The sequence below is a fragment of the Diabrotica virgifera genome, chromosome 5 (assembly GCF_917563875.1).
Source record: "Diabrotica virgifera virgifera chromosome 5, PGI_DIABVI_V3a".
Classification (NCBI taxonomy): domain Eukaryota; kingdom Metazoa; phylum Arthropoda; class Insecta; order Coleoptera; family Chrysomelidae; genus Diabrotica; species Diabrotica virgifera.
The window spans coordinates 27,167,326-27,190,447 of record NC_065447.1 but is presented as its reverse complement, the minus strand read 5'-3'; the positions used below and the strand labels follow the sequence as shown (position 1 = coordinate 27,190,447).

The 23,122-nt window shown below is 33.9% G+C and overlaps 1 protein-coding gene across 4 annotated transcripts in view; it reads left to right on the top strand.

Annotated features, from left to right (window-relative positions):
• Positions 1-23,122, top strand: part of LOC114326005 (brain tumor protein) — a 199,520-nt gene that overhangs the window by 97,409 nt on the left and 78,989 nt on the right. Inside the window, exon 2 of one of the 4 annotated variants that reach the window (XM_050652349.1) lies at positions 3,003-3,052. The exons of the other annotated variants lie outside the window; for them this stretch is intronic. The gene's annotated coding sequence lies outside the window, so the exon portion shown is untranslated. The remainder of the gene's footprint in view (positions 1-3,002; positions 3,053-23,122) is intronic. 4 annotated transcript variants of the gene reach the window in all.

The following is a 23,122-nucleotide window of genomic DNA, read 5'->3' as shown; positions in this document are numbered from 1 at the left end:
TATTGCCAGTTCGTTGCATACAACGCACTGAGTCAAATAGAACATGATGACAAGACAGTGACAATTTTAAATATTTGACATGGCATCGGGAATATTTTGAGTTGTTGATTAAATAATATTGATAGTATATAATAATTGATTTAAGACGTGAACTTAATAAAAAGTTAATTATTTGTTATTTATGGACGATCCAAGCAGAGAATGGACCAGGATATATTCTGTGATCCAAGTATTTTGTTGTTAAAGATGTTTAAAGTTGTAAGCGTTCCATAGTAACAATATATTATTAAAAAATCACTTTAACACTTTTCCTCTTTTTGAAAAAATTATCATATTTATTAACTGAATTAATAATTTGCAATTATACAAGTAACAGTTATCCAAGAAAATTCAAAAGCCATCTCTTTAAAGTGAATGATGACATTGTCAAGTAGTAATGTTTACATATCCATACCAGTGAGAATTTTACTACACGTAATTTGACGTGTAAAGACAGAAAAAGTAGGGTTAGCCGTAAAATATTTGCGAATTATGTACCGAAGGCCTTGATATGTAACTCGATTAAAAATTATTATTATGAAAGTCAGAAAGTGACCAAATCAAAGTTTAAAGCTCACCTACAAGATCCTGAAGAAATTTTTGTGATTATTTTATTATTAAGCTGTTATTTTTAATTATTAACAATGAGCGCTAAGCGCGTATTAGGCGGCCGTCAATGGTAAGTGCGAAAGAGATGCACCATTCCAGCCGTCCAATGGTACCTCTCACTCGCATATAAATCGACGTACATATAACAGAATCGCATATAAGGGACCGTTCAAATATTACGTACCGCAGGTTGGGGGAAGGGGGTCAAAAATCTTCAAAAATTGCGTTACGTAATAGTTAAACGTCCATTACAATGCGTTACGTAGGGGGGGTCAAAAATAGCGTTACGTAATACTTGAACGCTCCCTAACTCGACAACAATCAATTTTAGAGAAAAATCACTAGAGACCTTTTTTGTTCAGAATAATCCAATATCTAAAAAAATTGCCCTAAGTCAAAAAATTGATTTTTTTAATTTGTTCAAAAAAATTGTTTGAAGAATTTTCCGACCGCGGTACCTTCTGGCATCCTGTGGATATGTTATCAGGACCTCTTTTTGAGTAAGTTTAAACGCATCGGAATAATTTCCCTAACGCGGACAAGAAAACAGTCAAGACTATTTGAGTTTATCGCATTTGTATGTACTACCCGACAATAGATGACTATAACCGTTTCCTTTTTGTAATGACTAACCGATAAAATGTAAATTATTTGGATCTGAGCGGAGAATCTTTAGTTAATAACGTTGAAAATTACGCCAAACCTTGACTAAGACCTTGTTATTTATTGGTAACGAGTACAAGATTAAGATCATCGAGACGGTCTGACCTTTCTGTTCATTTGTCAAGATAAAACTTGGTTCTTTTTTAAAATAAAATCGCACCAACAACACTGGTTGTTCACCAGTGTATTTTTTGTTGTTTTTTCTTATTTATGAGAAAGAAAAGACAGTTTATACAATTTGTGATCAGTTGGTAACTTTACTCTTACTCCATTGATTACAAAACAGAAAAACTAGAATTGTTAAACTTACGGGGTTACATAGGTCTTGCGGGTAAAAAAAGTGACTTTTTAAAAAAATTATATCTCGAAAACTAAAATTTTTGTAGAGTTTTTTTTTTGTAAGTCCAGTCTCATCTGAAATCAAAAAATCAAAAAGTTTCTTGTAGTTTATACCTCTGGCTAGTGAATAAACGGAGGAATTAAAAAAAATAAATTTATTTTACATAAGTTTAAACACATTTTCGACACCAATTTTTCTCATTTTTTCAAAAATGACCATTTTTAAAGTAGTTTCTTTTTTCATTAAACAAAACCAACTTCACCTAATAAAAATTCTTTCGTTCATTCACTAGCCAGAGGTATAAACTACAAGAAACTTTTTGATTACAGATGAGACTGGACTTAGTTATGCTGCCCACCGCAAAACTTGCTGTTGTCGAAAAATTGCAGTCAACTCTACAAAAATGAATATTTTTGGCTGAAAATTTTTTTGAGAGTACCTTAAGTACTATACTTTTACATGTTCCAATTATAAATAAAAATTATTTTTACTTTTCGAGTTATAATTTTTTTTTAAAAGTCACTTTTTTACCCGCAAGACCTATGTAACCCCTTAAGATTCCACATCCCAATAATCTATTTAGTAATTCCAGAATTTTTCATCAACAATTTTTCTACTTTAATAATAATTTAATAATAGTAATTCCAGAAGAATATTATTATGTTCATACTGATTACCACAAAAGCGATGGAGAGCTAAGATGCAGACTGTAGCTGAGGAACTGAAACAGTCACCCATATCTTGCTTTACTTGTTCTTCGGCTTTTTCCCATTATGAGCTGGTCATTTTCGTCATCTACAGGACTCCCATTCTCCCAGTTACTTCTCCCGTTTTCTTCCCGGCAGATTTCAGTCAAATATTCTTTTCGGCCACTTGTAAGAATTATTCTTTGTATATGTACATGCCCGTATCACTGCAGGGCTCTGTTTTCCAACTTTTTTTTGTAATTAGCCATTCTGCTCCATATTTCCTGTTTTTATTCTACCCTCTCCGGCTCCGGTGATTTGCAGACATCTTCTCCTAAAATCCGGGTTAACTGTTCTTATTTTATTTCATATTGATGTTGTCGTTGGTCATACTTCCGCTCCATATAGGGTAATATTATGCACTATGCTCCGAAAAATGTTATTCCATCTCAATCCATGGAGTGCTTTCATGGCTTGTTTTCTCCGTGATATTTTCATTTCTATATCTTTCATACAAGCTCCATATCAGCTGTTTGTATTGTGATTACAGCTCTTTTTTCCTTTTTCATTCTCAGCAAAACACCCTGATTAGTAACGTGGTCGGTAAAGATATCTTTAGAATTCGATGATAAAACCACGTACCAAAAGGCTCAATTTTCTTGCAGGTGGCGTATGTGATAGTCCACGACTCAACTCCGTATAACAGTATCTATAGGTAAGATGTAACATCCTAGTAATCTGATTTTTATGGATATTGATAAATCATGACATTTGAATAACTTAATAGATACGCCTTAAGCTAATCGTAATTTAGCCTTAATTTGAATAATGAAAGGGAAAATATAGAAAGGATTAAATGAAGGAAAAATATAAATACCAAAAAACCGTACATAAATCAAAAATACTCTCAAGACCAGCAAAAATAAGAGTAAGTATACTAAGCAACTAAGAGCGCACTAATAACCGGCAAAATAACGCAAAAGATGGAAAACATAAAAAGTTGTGAGATAAAAAGAGATGAACCTAGTAGAGGTGTTAAATTTAGCGATGGTAACTTATAGATTGACATTATATTGATTGTTTCCCACCTTTAGACGTATCGGACGAGTTTGAAAAATGCCACTGTCACAGTGACAGTTTTAGTTGACATACTCCTCTGATACGTCTAAAGGTGGGAAACAATCAATATAATGCCAATATACGTTTCTGTCGCTAAAGGACACCGCACACATCTTATGGAAAATATAATGTCACTCAAATTCAATAAAATTTATGTGAATAGATTCCAACTCTTAATTATGATTAATTACGGCGCAAATTGCAATTAAAGTTTATCGAAATCACATTTTTGGAGTTCATAAATGTGTCCGTTACAATCACTATTGCTCTGGGTGCTATTCAAAACAGCTTAAACCCCGCTGGGCCTAAGCGGATTAGTGAAACTAATCCGCTGATTTATGGAGTACCGATAATTTGGGTATTTTAAAATATTTTTTCTCTCTCTAACTTATGTACGTACTCATTTGATTTCAGCTCTATTTATATCAATTTCTGCTCTTATTATTGAAAATACAGAGTTGGCGCAATGGTAAGAATTGACCGTTAATTTGAAACGAATCTATTCATATACATTTTATTGAATTTGAGTGACATTATATTTTCCATAAGATGTGTGCGGTGTCCGGGTGAACAACTCTAGTGGTTTTATTTCTTTTTATCTCACAATTTAATATGTTTTCCATCTTTTGCGCTATTTTACCGGTTATTAGCACGCTCATCACTGTATAAGACAATAATTCGTCCCACAATAACGTATGGAAGCGAGACATGGATTCTGAACCAGCGAGAAACGTCAAAATTACTGGTACTCGAAAGAAAGATACTGCGGACTATCTATGGGCCTTGCAGAGACGAGACAACAGGAGAATGGAGAAGAAGACACAATGATGAACTCCAGACAGTATACGGAGATGAAAACATATTTAAAGCAAACCGAATATGATGGGCGGGCCACGTGCTAAGATCGAGTGACGAAAGACTTCTGAACGCCACATTCCGGGAAAGGCCCGATGGCAGAAAGTCAGTTGGTCGCCCAAGAAAGAGATGGAAGGACGCAGCAGCCAGTGATCTACAAAAAATGGGAGTACAGCAATGGGAAATAGCTGCTCAGGACCGACAACAATGGAGGGAAATAGTAAACGCGGCCAAGACTCACATAGAGTTGTAGAGCCAAATGATGATGATGACATACAAAAACAGACGGCAATAAAGTAATATCACACATATCTCGACGAAGCATTGACAAGAGTTTTAGATAAAATCTCTCACCTTTCACAGTATTTCACATTATTGAATAGCATTGAAACATCTTTGTAAATGCTAATCGTAATTAAACGGCTATTTTGAATAAATAACCTCAGCGGTTTAACCGTCACCTACTAGCTGAATCATAATCACACATACATTTTCAATAAAACATCGGCCAGCAGGCACGTTATTTTATTTTATGATATCATTCCGAGTCTCTTGAGATGACTAATTACGAACACATTTCGGAAATGTTAATAGTCTCCGACGACCGCAAGAGTTCTTGACCTTATAGTGTTACATTCTTCTTGTGCCCTTCTATCTCCTAGCCAGTTCTCAGAGGCGGAGACACCGGCGAGTTCTCGACAATAAAATAAATGATCTTTGCGTTGGCAAGAAAAACTTTGAGCGTAGAGACAATGGATAATTTATTAATTTCCTGTTGAAGGTAATGTTTTCCAAAAAGTTTCTAGAAAGCATTACTACAATAGGATATTGTGGCTAAGAATAAAATAAACACCGGACTTAGTAGTGTTATAAAAGTATGTACATTAGTTTTTTCTATAACTGACGTGAAATGTCATTAATTTGTTACCTTTTGTCAGTTGCTGAAACCTCAAATTTTATACCATTGTAGTTAAAAATGCCAAGTTAAACGGGAACCTACGACTCTGGCTTCGGAAGATAAAAGACATTGTGTATGGTTTTAAAGAACTTAAAAAGTGCAGAAAACAACTGCAAGGAACTGCAAGGTCTGTCAGAGTAACTGCGTTGGACGAAGTTAATCTCATAACTGAGATTAAGGCTGCAAAGATCTGGTATCTCTAAGGCCAAAATCAGTAGGCTGGTGAAACAAGGCCAGGATTACGTAAAAGCCAAGAAGGCTGTAATCAAGGCCATTAGAGTTCACGACAAAACAAAAACACACTCAGAAGGTCAAAGGCCCAAAGTTTCAATCCAAGAAAAAGATTCGTCAAAATTTACGGAGGACCTAATAAGCAAAGAAAATAAAACAGCCAAACCCATGCAGATCTGCCAACATTGTAAGCTGAATAGGCTTAGGCTGAAGAGTTAAAGATGATGGGACTGACAGATGAGGACCTATACATATTCTGTCACCTGGAGGAATAAAGAGCAGAGCACATTTTGTCAATATGATAGCCTGCCAGATAAGTTCTTTCCATTAGACAAAGAATAGCCACCGGCAAGGAGCTGCATGGAAGGTTCACTCTCGAAGTTATCAGACATTTTAAGAAGGGTCAGGCTAGATATCTATGACTAGAGAACCACAATAGATCTGAATAGGTCGCAGATGAATAGGCCCAAAACCACCTCATTGAATCTATCTAGTTGAAGGGCAGTGAAGAGCAATAAGAAGAACAATACTTCATTTTCAACTGTAATTTTCGTTTTGTTGTTAGTATTAATATCTTTAATGACACTTATCATCCTGCTAGACTGGTTGTTTTCTATTAGTAATAATTGTGAACTATGAACATGATGATAAAATGACTTAAAAAGATATATTATGTATAGCGGTACGCTTTAATTACTATTTTTGCTAATTTTATTTTCTTAATTTTTGATAACTTTTCTCAAAATGAAACGGCATTGGTCATTTAAAATCCACATGTGATATACAAACCATATGCCGTTGATTTCGAGAAACGAAAGGTTATCCCTTTAACATATTGTGTAAGATTAATGTTTCTTTCAAGGAAACACTAATAGGTTACGATCCAGATCGCCACACTCTTTATGTCAACCTCTTAAAATACAAAAAAGCTTCTCATCTCTTAAAAGGCATAGGCAGTAATTTATGGGCCATCTGGCCATTATCTCAAAACCGCAAAACCAGTTGACATAAAAGTGGTGGTCCGGAGGCCAGTCATTACACAGCATGCAAACGATGCAGACAAACCCTCGGCTCGCTGACAATCAACCCTCGTTAGATATATAAGCAAACACCCCGCTTGTTCACCCAAAATAAATAAATATATTACTGTTCGTCGTTACACTTATTTTTATTATTTTTAATTAATTCCGTCTACTCACACCTACCGGAATATATGGGTAGAATGCTGGCAATTGTTCACGATAGAAGTACACAATAAGTACCCTCAGACTAAGACACTGGTGTCTGACACCGGTGTCTGACACCGGTGTCCGCCACCGTGCAGCAAAGCATTGTTTTAAATTAACGACTACAGACGAGCCACTGAATGTCTGGCTGATATTAGTAGCCCATGCTTTGCTGCAATTGAAAACCGGTGTCAGATACCAGTGTCTTAGTCTGAAAGGGTACTAAAGATCATCTTAATCTATGTACATTCATCAAACAATATACGACAATGATACGTTTACAGCAAATAGATAAAAATAAATGATAAAATCACAATATTGTCTGAATATGGTGCAAAATATCCGAGAATGTCAAATTCTTTATGCTTCAATCAACATTTTTTTTTCTTGAGAAAAATGTACCATTGTCCCAAGAAACGCAGACTTCCTGTATTTCTCGCAACACCTCGAGAAAATAATTAATTCTCGTCAAACTTGGCCCCCGATATTTACCATCATATTGAAGAAGAATTAATAAAAATTCTTTTGAAAACACAACAAAGGTAGAATCACCCAAGATCCTCCCAGTTGAATAGGGTCTTTAAACGAAAAACGCTACAACTTCTGCGGGAGTGTATTGTAATACTCCCGGCTGTCGAAATTACCTTCGACTTCTTTCGGAATGGATTTGTCTGTCTGCCATTCGTCTTTTTTATTTTTTATCTCGCATCTCTGAAATAATATTTAGGACGAGAAAGGGAAATATGCTTAGAAGTTTAAATTTAGCATGAAACGGCTGTTTTACGATGAAGACGGAGATTTAAGGAGGAACTTCTATGAATCGGATCAAAACTATGCTGGAACTAATGCCTTTCAGCAACTCATGTAATCCTTTAGTAGAGAGAAAACTCGATGAAATTAATCGCATCTCGTTAACTGGAAAATCTAGTAACTTTTTCAAAAGAGATTAAAATTACATACATGACGAAATGCCAAAAAATTAAAAGACAAGGATAAAAAATTTAGGTCACATTCTTAGCAAAAATTTTTCATATAATGTCGTATAATATAATATGGTAAAATTATAGAAAATCATGTCTAGCTTAACAATAGCACTTTTTCTTTCATAGCACAAAAAGCCTAACACTGTTAATTAGTTACTATTATTTCTCATTGGTAATTAAATGAATCAAAGCCTCTAAACCAACTTATATGGACCAAAATCATCATCGACCATTATTAAGGATATAGTACTGGAAGAAGTGATTTGATATTTACTTGCTTTACAACTGTTGTGCCCGCTTCTTTAGAGGATACCAATATTGCATTAGGCAGTATTATCTAAAAAATAGACCACTCTCGTCTGCTTTATATACTTGGTCATGGAGAACATTCAGTTCTACTTTTTCTTTGAAATATTGGATAAATGGCTACACTGCAGATTTGTTGCTTGACAATTTTTCACCCGATATATTATGTAGTTACTAGACGGATGGTATGGTAAGGTACATCGGATCACAGCCCACTTGTGCGCCAAGGTGCCGCCGAAGTTCACAGTGGCTGGTAAGCATACTGGTCACCAGGGAGTATCTACGGTCTAGAAGAAGAATTTAGACTTTGAGACGTTTGGATGACCCCATTATGTGGAACCTAATCTGTCTTATACCTCCACAACTGGCCCAGACATCCTGGAACCTCCCAGACGGATACCAAATCGCCTTTTAAAGGACATCGCACACATCTTATGGAAAATATAATGTCACTCAAATTCAATAAAATTTATACGATTAGATTCGTTTTAATATAACGATCAATTCTTATCATTGCGCCAACTCTTAATTATGATTAATTACGGCGCAAATTGCAATTAAGGTTTATCGAAATCACATTTTTGGAGTCCATAAAATGTTAGTTTACAATCATTATTGCTCTGAGTGCTATTCATAACAGCTTAAATCCCGCTGGGCCTAAGCGGATTAGTGAAACTAATCCGCTTATTTATGGAGTACCGAAAATCTGGGTATTTTAAAATATTTTTTCTCTCTCTAACTTATGTACCTACCCATTTGATTTCAGATTTATTTATATCAATTTCTGCTCTTATTTTTGAAAATAGAGAGTTGGCGCAATGATAAGATTTGATCGTTAATTTAAAACGAATCTATTGGTATAAATTTTATTGAATTTGAGTGACATTATATTTTCCATAAGATGTGTGCGATGTCCTTTATCTAGCTACCTAACACGGCATCAGGCACAAGAATCATATTTCTTTGTATTTTTTTTTTATAAAATTCGATTGCTTTGGCTTTCAGAATTCCTCCAGATACAGGAATGTGTATAGAGAATAGAGCGCTCTTGAATGAACCAAATGTAGAGACCATTTTTTGGCCCGCTTTGGTATAAGAGCAATTAATTACATATTTTGTGTCATTTTTGTGTAAACACGCATTCAGAAGTTTTGGCATTGTTCACATGGTAGCCTTAGAACCTAGGGTTGCCACATCTCCACATTTCGACATTCAGGATATGCGTGACAGTGAGTTGAATGGACAGTGTACACAGATATTTGAATCGCTTATTGTATAAAGAGAATAAGTCCACTTCTGTACGAAATTAAAGTGAGATATACATTTTGTTAAACCAACGTCGACGGATCGATTAGTCTATAAAGGAAATTTGTATCTCTCACCATATGCGAAATATCGCACGATAAAATATTTGTTGGACGTACAAAGGGAACTAGTCCGGGACTGATTACCTTTATACAATAATTATCGTGGCGCCACCATCGTTTGTGGCATTTTACCTTACGTTAGTTAGTTTTACGATGTATTTTAGGTCTTGTTTGTAATAATAAACGTTTTTTTATAAATAAATTAATAATTTAACTGTTGAAAAGCAGCACTTTTTCGTCTTTTATTCATTGATTGTATAAAGGAATCAAGTCTCAGCCTTTAAAAACGACTTTTTGGCCTTAATCGTTTTCAAAGCTAAGTTTGTTGTATCACATGTCACTCTACTAGTCTCCTTCTACATTTCATCTGTAGAACAAAATTTGATAGGTCATCAAGTTTCTAAACTAAATAGTTTTTTTCGTTTTTCTCAAAACTAAGTATTGTGGACTTATACCCTTTATACAATAAGCGCTTCATTTGAAAGTCTTATGCCTGGTTTCACCAATGGCTCTTAGGCTTAAGACGTGCCTTAAGCTCCGCTTATGAAACTTACGCGTTGAGCCATTGAGTCTTAGATCAATTTTTCAGCGTGCCACAATGTATTGCCACGTGAATTGTATCTTAAACTTATCAGTCAAGACCTGCTAAGATAAACGAGCCCTATCTATAAGCTGAGCTGGGCTAAGCTGGAGCTCAAGATTTGTTGGTGCAACCAGGCATTAGTAACTGAATAAATATTGTAGCTCTATAGTATCTCTTCATTTTATAGTTTGTTTGATCAAGTTGTATTTTCTCTCTTTAATAAATTGTTAGACTCTTAAGGTACGTATAGATATGCGCGCCGAACACTTCGCGCCATGTGTGCGGTACGCGTTCGTGGCGAGTTCGTTAGATTAGTACGCGATAGTACATGTTTTCAAGTGGTACACAAACGGTGCGCACACGATCCAACTTCTGTCGGCGCCAAAAACGCACGGCGTACACACGCGCCGCGTACTTCGCGCATATCTATACATACCTTTATGTTTTACACTCTCTCTGGAATGTTCCAATTTTGGAACATTCTTCATGTTTGTGTTATTATGTATGTGTAGGTATTAATTTTATCTACACTCCGCTCATTATCTCGATGCTAATTTTGGAGTTTCATTTACCAGATGCGTTTAGTCTGTCTAATTTCCTTGTTTAACCCCGTCTATGGTGCGACTAAATAAGAGTGGCTGGCTGAGTTGGTTGAGCGAGTGCGGAGCATAGTCGAGAAGCTTACCAGTGACCTTGAGCATTCTTTCACAACATATGTTTTCTAAAGAAGGCCCTCGGGTTGTTCGGCCGACGATGCAGCGCGGCGGCACTCTCTGACGTCTTCGTTTCATATGCGTATATGAATGTGTGTGTGTCTGTGTGTGTGTGTGTATAGAGGTATTTGTGGAAGTGCAGTGGCTGCATGCGGTCACCAGATGAAATCAAAACTGGCGAGGTCTTTGTGTTGTTCGAGGAGGAGGAGGAGTACGTATTTTACATCATCCGTTTGTCTTTCTTCGGCTAACAATAAAACATAGACGGCGAAGAGCCGAAATTAAAGTTGCATTAATATTTATATAAATAATTCACACTGATAATGATATATTTTTATACAAAAAATGTTGATAATGTTGAAAGTAGATAAAGGTATTACTTTATTAGGTTCATTACAAGCCCCTTCCCATATCAGTTTGCCCCCTTTGGAATTTTCAGTTTCTTGCAATTACATACCATAAACCAATTATAATTTACATGCTTTTAGTTAGGGATGGCGGTTGTTGATAAAAAAACCGGTTTTCGGTTGTACCGGTTTTTTTACTTACGGTTTAACCTGGCGGTTATAACCGGTCAAAAAAACCGGTTATTCCAAAAACCGGATTTCGTTTTTTTTTAACCAATAGCAAATACTTAATAGGTTAAAATGTTACATTTATATTGCTCTTTAGTTTCCTCAATTTTCCTCCCGAAAAATTCCCCAACTATTTCAATTTATAAAAATTTTCCCAGGTGCTTTCAAATTACCCTAAAATTGGGCGAAAGTACCCCAATCTGGCAACTCTGATTCGTCGCTTGTTGTAGACGGCGTCGGCGTGTATTGCGTTGTCAATTGGGATATTCCCAAAAGTGATGATCCTACCGATCTACCGAAATATTCCTTGGATCTACCGAGTTTAAAAAAATATCAAAAATGCACTTATATTTTACTTACAAATAAATTCGACAACCCAAATCATCTTTTATTTCAATTTACACCATCAAAAATAATTCAGTAGTATTTTTAATACGTTTGTATAATAAGTATGTAATGTACCTTTTAATTCCTAAGAATAATGTATTGTTTAAAAATTAAATAATGGAGTTCCCTAATCATATTTCGGTAGTCACAATCATAACATGTCATACAAGAGTCTCAAGTACTCAAGTATAAACAATTATTTTATTAGATGATGGTTGCAATATGCAATATCGATTTCAAGCAGATCACTTACGTAAATATTATCTAAATAACTATTCCCAAACTATAATAAAACTTAATTGTTTCATAAAAGCTGATGTGGCACTTTCGTCTAGTTCTTAATTAGTAAATAAAATTTGAATTATGTATTGTTATTATGGTTGTTTGGGTTAATTACTTCGCATATTATTTATAATACATATGATTGGGATCGAAACTAGATAGAAATCTCTAAAAAAAATTTCTCTGAATTATTTTTTCCAAAAAGTAACTTAATCGGGTTTTCACTGCTTATTGCTTTAAAAAGAAAAAACCGGTTATAACCGGAACAAAAATACAACCGGTAAAACCGGTTGTTGCCAATTAAAAAAAAACCGGTTTTTAGGTTATAACCGGTAGGTTTTTCCCAGTACAAATTCCCATATTAAGTAATTATTTATGACATTATCGTGTTTTTTTTTCACTTCTATGAACATACGTTGATTTTTTCATAGTTATTATCTTAAAACAATACAATACAATGAAGTTATGACTCCAGATTTGAAATGTGTGTTGGAGACAGTAAGAGTAGGATTATTCGCAGGAAAAATGAAGCTTTTCAACCCAATTGTCTCAAGAAATTTCCTCCGTCTATCTTGGTCTGCTCTACGGCAGCGTGTCGTCTAAAGGTGTGGAAAAGTTTTATTTTATCGATGGCATCGGACAAATATTTCAAGCTTTTAGAGAATCTCTTTTACCGATTATGGAACAAATTCATTTCAAACAAGTCAAAATCAGCGGAAGATTTTTTCATGCTTCTGAAAATTCATCACTCATCTCTGTCCTGTGCCTTTCTTACTAGTGTTTGGAGGTCAGGCCTGTCCAACTCGTTACACAACCAGGTCATTTGTGGTCTGCCAGGATCACACTTTCCTTCTAAATTCAAGTCAAAGTCAGAGTTCAAAGGCTTCTAAATTATTCATCCCCGTTATGTTGAGTATCTAGGCCTCCGTATCCATAAAAAAGTATTGACCATACATAGCAATGTAGAAAAATATGTCTCCAATATGATATTCAGAGATAATAATACTACATTAAAAGTATGTCTTAAATATCATCGGGTATGTATAATGGAAGCACTGCGCAGGGCCGCGTTTAGGTCAATTGACGCCCTAGGCAATTCTCTAGTAGCCGCCCTTCAAGCATGTACGATTTTTGCGAAAAAAAATTGCAAGCAGATTTTTTTATTTAAACAAGAATACATAAAAATTGTCATTCCAGTTCGATCACATCAGATTTCTGTCTTGATTTTTCTTTGGAAAAATCATCTATAATGTCGTCATAATTTATCGCCTTGGTTACGTCACTTTCTATGGACAAAATCGACATATTGTTAAGACGTTCTTGCGTCATACTTGATCGGAAATTATTTTCATGACTATTTTAAATTCTTGACATTTTCGAAAATGACCTTTCAGCGGACACGTTGGTTGGAGGCACAAATAAATGCACAAAGGAATATCAAAATTAGGGAAAATATTTTTCAATCCACTCTTCTTTAAATATTTAGATATGTCAATTATTGGTGATTGGTGATTTTATTGTGGTATCCAAACTACCCTTTCATTTAAGTGAATGCATTCATGTATGAATGATGTAGGTATCTATTAGTGCAGTCAGTGAGGGTATTTGGCTCCGAATTCTATCCCACTGCATCAATTTACTTCATATTTTCACTGTCAATCGGGAATAGCTCAAGAAACACAAAGTCTGCGCTATTTAATTTAGGGGTGGTTTCCACCCGTTCTCGGGGGTGGAATTTTTTTTATCAAACTAACACCGGAACTGGCCAGAGAACCTAATTCTAAGCAATAACTGTTTTATATTTTTTTTTTGAAAACTCAATACTTTTTGAGTTATTCGTGGTTAAAAATTTACCATTTTCATTGAAAAATGACACTTTTCGGATACTGTTTTTTTGGGAATTTTTTTTTTTTGAAACGTTTATTCAGCAATCTGTTAGTTATAAAAATTCTAACAATAAGCGTCTTTGGGGTTTGAATTAAAAAAAATTGACGTTAAAGAGGTCAGTCCAATGACTGGACCTCTAGTATGGAACAAACATTGACATTCCGATAATATGCTACATACAAACATACATTTTACATTTTTTACAAACAATACATATATCTAAAATATAAACACAATTACGGTGATGTATAAAACTTATTTATAAATAAGGTCCAGTGGATTTTTACGTTTTAGTCTGTGAGTTTGTTGACTATTATCAAGCAAGTTTATTGCCAGGGCATTTGGATGGCTTTCTAGGCGTTTTATGTACCGAACACTGCACTGAACTATCACTTCACTGATCGTAGGTACTTCTAGATCACAATAAATGTCTTTGTTTGACACGAACCATGGGGCGTCTGTTATAGAGCGTAACACTTTGGATTGTAATCTTTCCATTATGGATATGTTGGATTTTGCTGCTGTACCCCATAGCTGATCCCAGAGGTCCAGACCGGTTTGAGTATTTTTTTTGGGAATACCATAAAAATTGTGCTTCTAACGAAAAACGATATAAAACATTTTTGTAGTTCATGAAAAATCAGAGAGATTCATTTTTTCATAAATCTTCTAGTTTTCATAAAAAAAAAGAGATGGTAGGTGAAAAATGATTTATTTTGGTGAATGCTCCAATCGCTGTGTACAACTTAAAATTACAGAGAAATTGTCGATTTTAGGGGTATACGTATAGGTAGTACGAATACCTTTTGTAGTGCTTGAAAAGGCCTTTAAAACGAGAACTGTTAAATGTCTGTTACTTTCAAACTAAGCGAGATATGGTGCAAAAAAACTTATGACTAATGTATTTTAAGGAAAAATGAGAAGTATATTTTAACCCCTCATCCACCAGAATTTAAATGCATCGTTTTTCTTCTAGAATACCTTCTAATATAGTGTTATTTCTATATTCAAAAAGTTGGACGGGTTTAAAATGAATGGTTTTTGAAAAGAATAAGGTCAAATTATAGGGCGCATTTTTAAATTTTCTTAAAAATCTTCCTTTTTCTGCATGTAATTCGAAAGTGATAAGAGATACGTAAAAAATACCTTACAAAAATGTAGGTTTTCTTTTAGATAACAATTTTATTTTTCTTTCATTACTGTATCTCATTATCATTTTCGAGTTACATGGAGAAAAAGGAAGATTTAAAACAAAATTAAAAAATGCTCTCTATAATTTGAGCTTGTTTTTTCAAAAACCCGTCCAACTTGTTGAACATATAAATAACACTATAGTAAAAGGTATTCTAGAAGCAAAACGATGCATTTAAATCTTGTGGATGAGGGGTTAAATACTTCGCATTTTATCTTAAAATAAATTAGTCATCCTTTTTTGTTGCACCATATCTCGCTTAGTTTGAATGTAATCGAAATTTAACAGTGCGGTCGTTTTAAAGGTCTTTTCAGGCAGTACTTAAAAAAGATATTGATAGCATTATACCCTTTAAATCGACCATTTCTCTGTTATTAAGTTGAACACACCCATTTGAGCACGCACAAAAAAATTTCTTTCACCTACCATATCTCTTTTTATGTTATCACTAGAAGACTTATGAAGGAACGAATCTCTTTGATTTTTCATAAGCTACAAAATGTTTTATATAGATTTTTTCGTTAGATGTATAATTTTTAAGGTATTCGCAAAAAACCGTCCGAAAAGACGGCATTTTTCAATGAAAATGGCAAATTTTCAACGACGAACATCCCAAAAGGATTCAGCTTAAAAAAATTATAGAACAGTGCTCCCGTCGTCTTTGCGGTGCTGCCGACGGCCCAATAATACCTAAATTTACGACTTCTGTGCTTTTTGAATGAATAGTGTTAAGAAAATGCAATTTGTTTTCTAGAAATGAATGCCCACTTATATTCCATTAATGGATGTACTATGTACTTAAATGTTATTCGGTTTTAATTTTTATACACAAATATTTTTTTGTACAGTATTTTTGCCGCCCTCTCATAATTTGCCGCCCTAGGCAACTGCCTATATTGCCTAATGGATAAAGCAGCCCTGGCACTGCGTAAAGCTAGTTCCCACGGTACATGAATGTCTTGTCCAAGATGTTGCTATTTCAAGCTTGCATTTTTCTAACAACTTTTTACTATTTATTATGCCGATTTTACACATGATTTGCCTAGTAGATAGAATCATGAAAATCGAATATTATATTACTAATTACTTTGTATTCGAATGTCTTATTTTCTGTTTTATATTGAATTCATAAGTTATATATCGATTTTCCAAATTAGGGGCCTACGCATACGTTTTCGTGAGTAGGCCATTGGGTTCTGTTTACAAACATAATTGTGTTTGTTCCACTTGCAAAGAAAACAAGAATTATTTGTAAACACCCTCATCTTTTCTTGTTCGTCACCAGAATTCTAATTCGCAAAAGTAAACAACATCCATGTTATTTAATTTTAGTGTAAATAATTTCTGTACATTTTTTTTTTGGTTATATCTCAAAGGAGAGACATCTTGATATTAAACTGAGATTGAAATTTAAAGTAAAACGTTAATTTTTGTCTATTTTTAACTCTTTGAAACAAGAAACATCTGCTGAGAACGATGTGAATCAGAAAAACTATTGTAGGTATTTAAGTCATTTGCTACATCATGGATAGTAAGAAAGGTAAAATTGAAGGAAAACGTTTATTGCAAGAAGAAAACTCTGGTTGCGTTATATCCAGAAAATGGACAGCCTTTGAAGAAATTGTCAGAATAGTGGATTACAGATACAAATGTGCCTCCATAACCCCTACTAATAGTAATAGTGGAGACAGTACAAGAACAAAAATATTGCCATGGAAGTACAGCAACAAAATGGCGTATTTTCCCATGTAAAATCCTATAAGAAATCGCTGAGGTTCATTCTGATCATTTTTGATGCTTTTTCTGGGAGTACAATCGCTGGCCTGATCCTGATGTATAAGAGCCTTAGGCATGTAGCGCTCAATTAGCTTTTAAACATGTCTTGAAATGTTTTGAACTGGTCTTGAGTAGCTTTGAACAGGCGTTGAACAGGTCTTAAAGAGCTCTGGAACAGGGACCTTGACTTTTGTACGTACACCATGCAACGTTTTCTTCAATGGCTATTCGTTCAGCTGGAAGACTGCTACACAAATTAGATAGCTTATAGTAGTGCTGAATCTTTTGCACATACACAACTCATACTTTTGAGTTTTTGAACCATAGCAAATTACAGATCATCTACTACAGCGGTTCTCAATCATTATTTGCGGTGGTACACAAAACACAAAAAAAAATTAAAATAGTAGTACATACTTAGTAAGTATTGATAAATACAATTTAAAAATATAGGTGGTGCCAAAAATAATAAAAATAACTGTAGGTGGTACATGAGGCAAAAAGATTGAGAACCGGTGATCTACAACATCGCTCAAAATGGATTTTATTAAAATATTGTTAACTGATTAGATTCTGTAGATATACATGGGTGTTATGGTCAATGGTTTTTTAAGAAGTCTGAGAAATCCGTAAAATTTTAGTTTATTTTTTTTCAGTTCTAAATTATAATGAACGGTTACAAAAAATCCGTCCGTTAATGGGGGAAATTGGAAGAGTTTTCTACATAAAGAGTTGTTCAAAATGGTTTTATCAATTTATTTCTTAAATTTTAATTCACCATCGTTTATAAAAAGAGGTCAAATATTTATTCATGGATGTTCATATTATCATAATATCCCACGCTTCCTAAATTATACTATTTATCATCCTTGCCTTATCGAACTCTGTTAAATTTTTAGTTCAGCAGATCATTGACAATTTTTCTTTGGAGAAGGATATCTATTACAATCAAGGATGTCACTATAGGAATATTTTTGTAATACATTAATATTTTAGTTTAATCAGAGGAATTTAAAAACTTAAAGATAAGTAAGAACTTCGTTTCTATAATGGTATAATGTTTATTAACACTTTAAAAAAGTCTCCCAATAGGAATAAAAATGCATCAGAACGTTTTCGATCTAATCCGATCATCGTCAGCGAACTATACTAAATTTACAATCAAGATGCAGTAGAAGTAAACAAACCAAGACACGTTAAATGCTACTAGGAGCACTCCCGGATCATAATTTACAATGTACTGTTATGCTCTGTATTTCTCTCCGTTATGAGATTGATCAGCAAATTCTTATTTTGATTAATTACTTAATTATTTTAATTATTATTTATGTAAAACAAAACCAAAATAAATTAAATTAATAAATTTTATTCTCAGGGCTATTTTAATTTTAATGCATTACCTTCGGTTTGTGGCTTCTAGTATCTCTAGTTGCTTACTTCATCCAGGGCAGAACAGGGAAATTAAACAAACTCGATGTCGTATAAATGTTATAAATATTTTTTATTTATCCAATATACCATAAATATAAGATTTAAAAATTATACTAAAATTCAATTCTGTTGCAACTTTTTCTCATCTAATAAATTAAGCTTTAATTCTGATATCTCCTTTGTTTTAACAAAAATTTTATTTAAATAATTCGTTAGACTATTCTTACAAAAAAAAAAATACTAAAATTTTACTTTTCTCCTTTTGAATTGATTACTTATTTCTTCTTTAAATTTTGGAATGACTAAATTATACTATAGAACTGCTCAATACAAAAATAAACAAATATGGTGTGGATATAAAACAAACTCTCTCCGTTTCACAAAAATTCTGACTAACCTTTTTGTCTCTTCTTTTCTTCTTCTTCGTGGATTGCGTAGTCCTCGATTCTCCCACACGTGCTCCTAGGATGTAGCGAAAGGTCCTTCTCGTCCAAACTGCTTCACCAACAAACAAACAACGGGACTCGCTCGAAATCTCTATTCAGTTTTTTCTGTGCTCGATATCTTGTGCAAATTGATACCCACCGGCTACTCGTTCTAGACAGAAAACAGGATTCCCTTCGGACACAAGGAAAATTAACTTCTCAACTCGGTCAACGATTTCGTTTCACCACAATTCTGCTCGCAAAGGCCAATTTCACCACTTTACACCGACTTCTCACTTCTTAAAAAAAACTCGACTGTACTCTCCAGATATTCATTACACAGTGACCATTTTTACTCTCCTCAAAATCAGACTCAACACTCTCATCCCCACCATCTATCTTTCTCCACCAATCACAAACATCCTCTCTACCCACTACATCCATATTTTCATTTCTTAAGAACCAATTTATTTTGTATACAACTTTTCCATTTTGTTAAATTCTAGGAGACACCAAATTACTTTCGTTGTTTCAAAATGCTAAACAAAAAGCCTTATATTCTAAACTCAATAAAATTGTTTACTGCCTATCCTTCTAAGAAACATTGGTAAAACGTCATTGTTAATTCAAAGCAAAATAAATGTGCTTTCTAATTTACCGCATAATTGTATGTCCGTTCAAAGAAACATTAACAAATCACTTAACGATTTCACTTTCCGCGAAAACACTGCTTACTAACTAAATTATAATATTTACAATTTTTGGTCATATACAGGGCCATGAAAATCTATGATCTCATGGTCTCTGATATAAATTTATTTTCTAAATTTTTCCCATAAAAATTATACAACAGTACATATTATACATTGTAAATCCCACATCATGATTTCCAAAGTTTATACATTATAAATTCGGAAGAGCTCCTAGTAGCATTTAACGTGTCTTGGTTTGTTTATTTCTACTGCATCTTGATTGTAAATTTAGTATAGAATTATTTCCACATTAGAATGAAAGCAAATAAATGGTTAAAATTTTGACTGTTACGAAAAAACATTGGATTAGCCCACTAGTTGAAATTAAGACTTCAATTTCAAGAATTTCTTTTTAGTGTTAATTATTTTCTAAGCCAGATGTTTATTGACACAAATCCTTCCAATTTAATTGTGATAAACTCTTTATTTTTGTGACTCTTACAAATTTTGAATCAGTTCCTTGCCAGTTACGTCATCTATATTTCCTTTTGGCAATCGAACAAAATTTTCCTCTTTAGCGCGATGGATCTATAATTAATTTAAGTATCCTATTGTTGGCCGGAGTCACAAAGAAACTTTTAAATCTGTTTGAAGCCATATACTGTTACTGTCAACGCTTTTATCAATAATTGAGCACAACGTCCATCTTGTGACATGCTCATCGCAAGAATTGGCAATTTTTAAGAGCGAACACTAACCATAGATACTATTACCTGCAAAACCTTTTTTTTACTGTTACGTCAATTGCGTCATGTGTAGAATATTATAGTTCCAAAACAACTGTTGATTTTGTGTATGTGACTATTTAGTGACAGACAGTTGATGCTAATTACCCTGGTCCTCAAAAAACTTCTTTTTCCTTTTTTTTTCATGTATGATTACGATATTTTGGGTGCTTTAAACGCGGAATTTACCAGTGGGAATAAGTACAACACATAATACTTTTTATATAATGTTCATTTAATCAACAAAGATATTACAGTAGACTCGCGATTATCCGAGTCTCGGTTATCCGAGCCCCTCGGTTAACCGAGGCAAAAGTCATAACTGGTGAGTTACAACTTTCAACCTTGGCGCAATATCGCCGCCTAAAAAACAGGAATGAAGCTTACGCAAAGATCAATCAAATATTTTTTAAACAGTAATATTGATAAGGTAAATGTTTTTATCTTTTATAGACAGTAAAAGTTATTAGTTTTGCGATTAAAATATCCACAGTTATGGATATTTACGTGTTTTTCTATCAACATAACCAATCTCAGTGTTAACCGAGTTTTTCCATATCCGAGGTAGTCACGGTCCCAGATACCTCGGATAATCGCGAGTCTACTGTATTAGTAACAACAGCTATAAAAAGAGTTATAAAGTAACTATGTTTCAGTTTTACAGTAAAAAATACCTTTTTTCTAGATACAAGTCATGAAAATTTCACAAATCTGTCTCATTATGGTGATAAAATCAAGTTATTTTGAAGCTTTCTTCTTTGTCTTTATTTCAATAGATTCGTTTTTATCAATCCATTATATCTGAGGTTTCCTGTTTTCCCTCCTGTATTGTTAATGAGCATTTCTCCATTTTTTAACATTGGTTGTTAGATTTTAGCTAGACGTAGCCCGATATTGGGCAGAAAAACTGTAGTCGGATCCAGACACGAAAAAGTAAAGTAAGTTTAGCTTTTCGAATTTTTCCTTCCTTTTTCTTCTTTCTTTTTTTTCTGTTTTTCTTAAAGATTTTGTTATTCTTAGATTATTAATCTTTGTCAGTTATAGACTTTTTCCTCTTTTTTTATCCAATATTATTCTTATCGTGCCTTTTGATTTTTTTGTGAAATGTTAATATATTTTTCTATATTTTCTCTAATCAAAGTTTAGGAACTAAGCGTGGGATTCAGCTCGTTAAGTACCTATGAAAAGAAAATTTTAGGGATTAATGGGGGGATTGAGTTCGCGGTCTTCGAGCCATGAAACGGATACACTAATATTAAACCAATACAGGTCATTAAATTTTCCGTAAACTTTTGACTTGCCTGTCAGTAAAAGCTCTCTGCGTAATGAATTATTACGCAACTGGTAGGTCACATTTTGCATAATAGTGTAAAGCTAATTTGCTCATAAGATAAACAGAGTTACATTATTGATATTTTCCTAATATAGAAGTATAAAAAACGTACATACGGGTAGGCCCGTATAAAGTACCTTAATGAAGCATCGCGACATCTTCATTGATTATATAACTCGATTGTTATCAAATGTTTGAGATCATCAACATTTTCTATCATCGCGCAAAAGCTCTGTTCTTAAGCATGCCCCAGATTGAGAAATCCATAGGAGTAATGTCTGGCGACCTTGGCGGCCACGGTTCTTTTCCACGTCTTCCAATCCTTCGTATGGCGATCTTGACAGTAAAACTGTTTTAATAAAAACATAAGTTGTTATAACATAGACTTAACGCGAACGTTCTCTGTCATTTCACTCCAAACACAACGACTAAATGCACGAAAAAATTGGTATTCGTTCTTATAAGTACTCTAATTTTCTTCTTTTTATGATATTCAGTACTTCTCTTTCTTTGTTTAACCACTGCATTACTGCTCGATTTGTTACTCTGTTCATCCACGATATCCTCAATATTCTGCGGTAAGCCAACATTGCAAAAGCCTCAATCCTCCTGCATATTGTTTCTGTGAGGGTTCATACTTCCATTCCTTAGAACCAAATGCTGAACACATAGCAGCGTAATAAGCGTATTTTTAGCGTAATTAATGTTGGTTAGTACCTTTTGTATTTTCATAAATGCTGTTCTCGTTTGCTCTGGATTTTTTTTAAGATTCTGTAAATATTATTTTGTAAATATGTACAGTGGAACCTCCGATAACTCGGATTAATCGGGACCGTGGTCGATCCGGGTTATCGAAAATCCGGGTTAGCCGGAGAATATGGTAAAAATTAATAAAATACGGTATACTTACAGATAAATAAACTCCGTTATAATTGAAATAACATGAAATATATATGCACAGTACATATCTAAATTACGTATAGTTGTATCGAGTATAGTTCATTTCTTGGTAAAAAACTCATAAGTAGACAAAAAAAAACACGCAAACACAAACCTACCTGAAGCACGATTACAGAACGGAAGCGAAAAATACGACTGTACTACACACAATACGGTCACAATCGGAACAATGTTAAGTTATTTAAGAACAGTGGAGACTAAGACCATTGTTTAAAAAAGAATTTTTAATAGTCTTTTAGTCTTTTTTAAACAATGCTTGACAATCACAGTTTAAAATAAATAAAGGAATACCGGTGCCTGTTGTTTCCGATAATCCGAGCCAATGAAAGTCGCTCTGCCGCCGTGTGCCATGAGTCATTTTTACTATCGTATAGTTCAAATAACACAAATACACATTATCTCTCAAATATTATATTATTATATACATATTTATTGTTGAAATGTTTCTCTGATGAAAGTTGGTCCGGGTTAGCTGGACTTCCTGGTTATCGGGGGCCGACTTATCGGGGTTCCACTGTACTTATATATTTATTATCTCTCTTTACTATGTACTGATTCATTTTATTTTTGTTCCAGGTAAGCGTTTCCAAATTATTTTCACGAACGTGTTTGGTGAGTATGCAATAATAATTAACTGAAAACCGAAAGTAAAACGGGTAAACAACACAAGTTCATTTGAATATTGGATTTTCTCTTAATGGCGCATTTATTATTGTTTG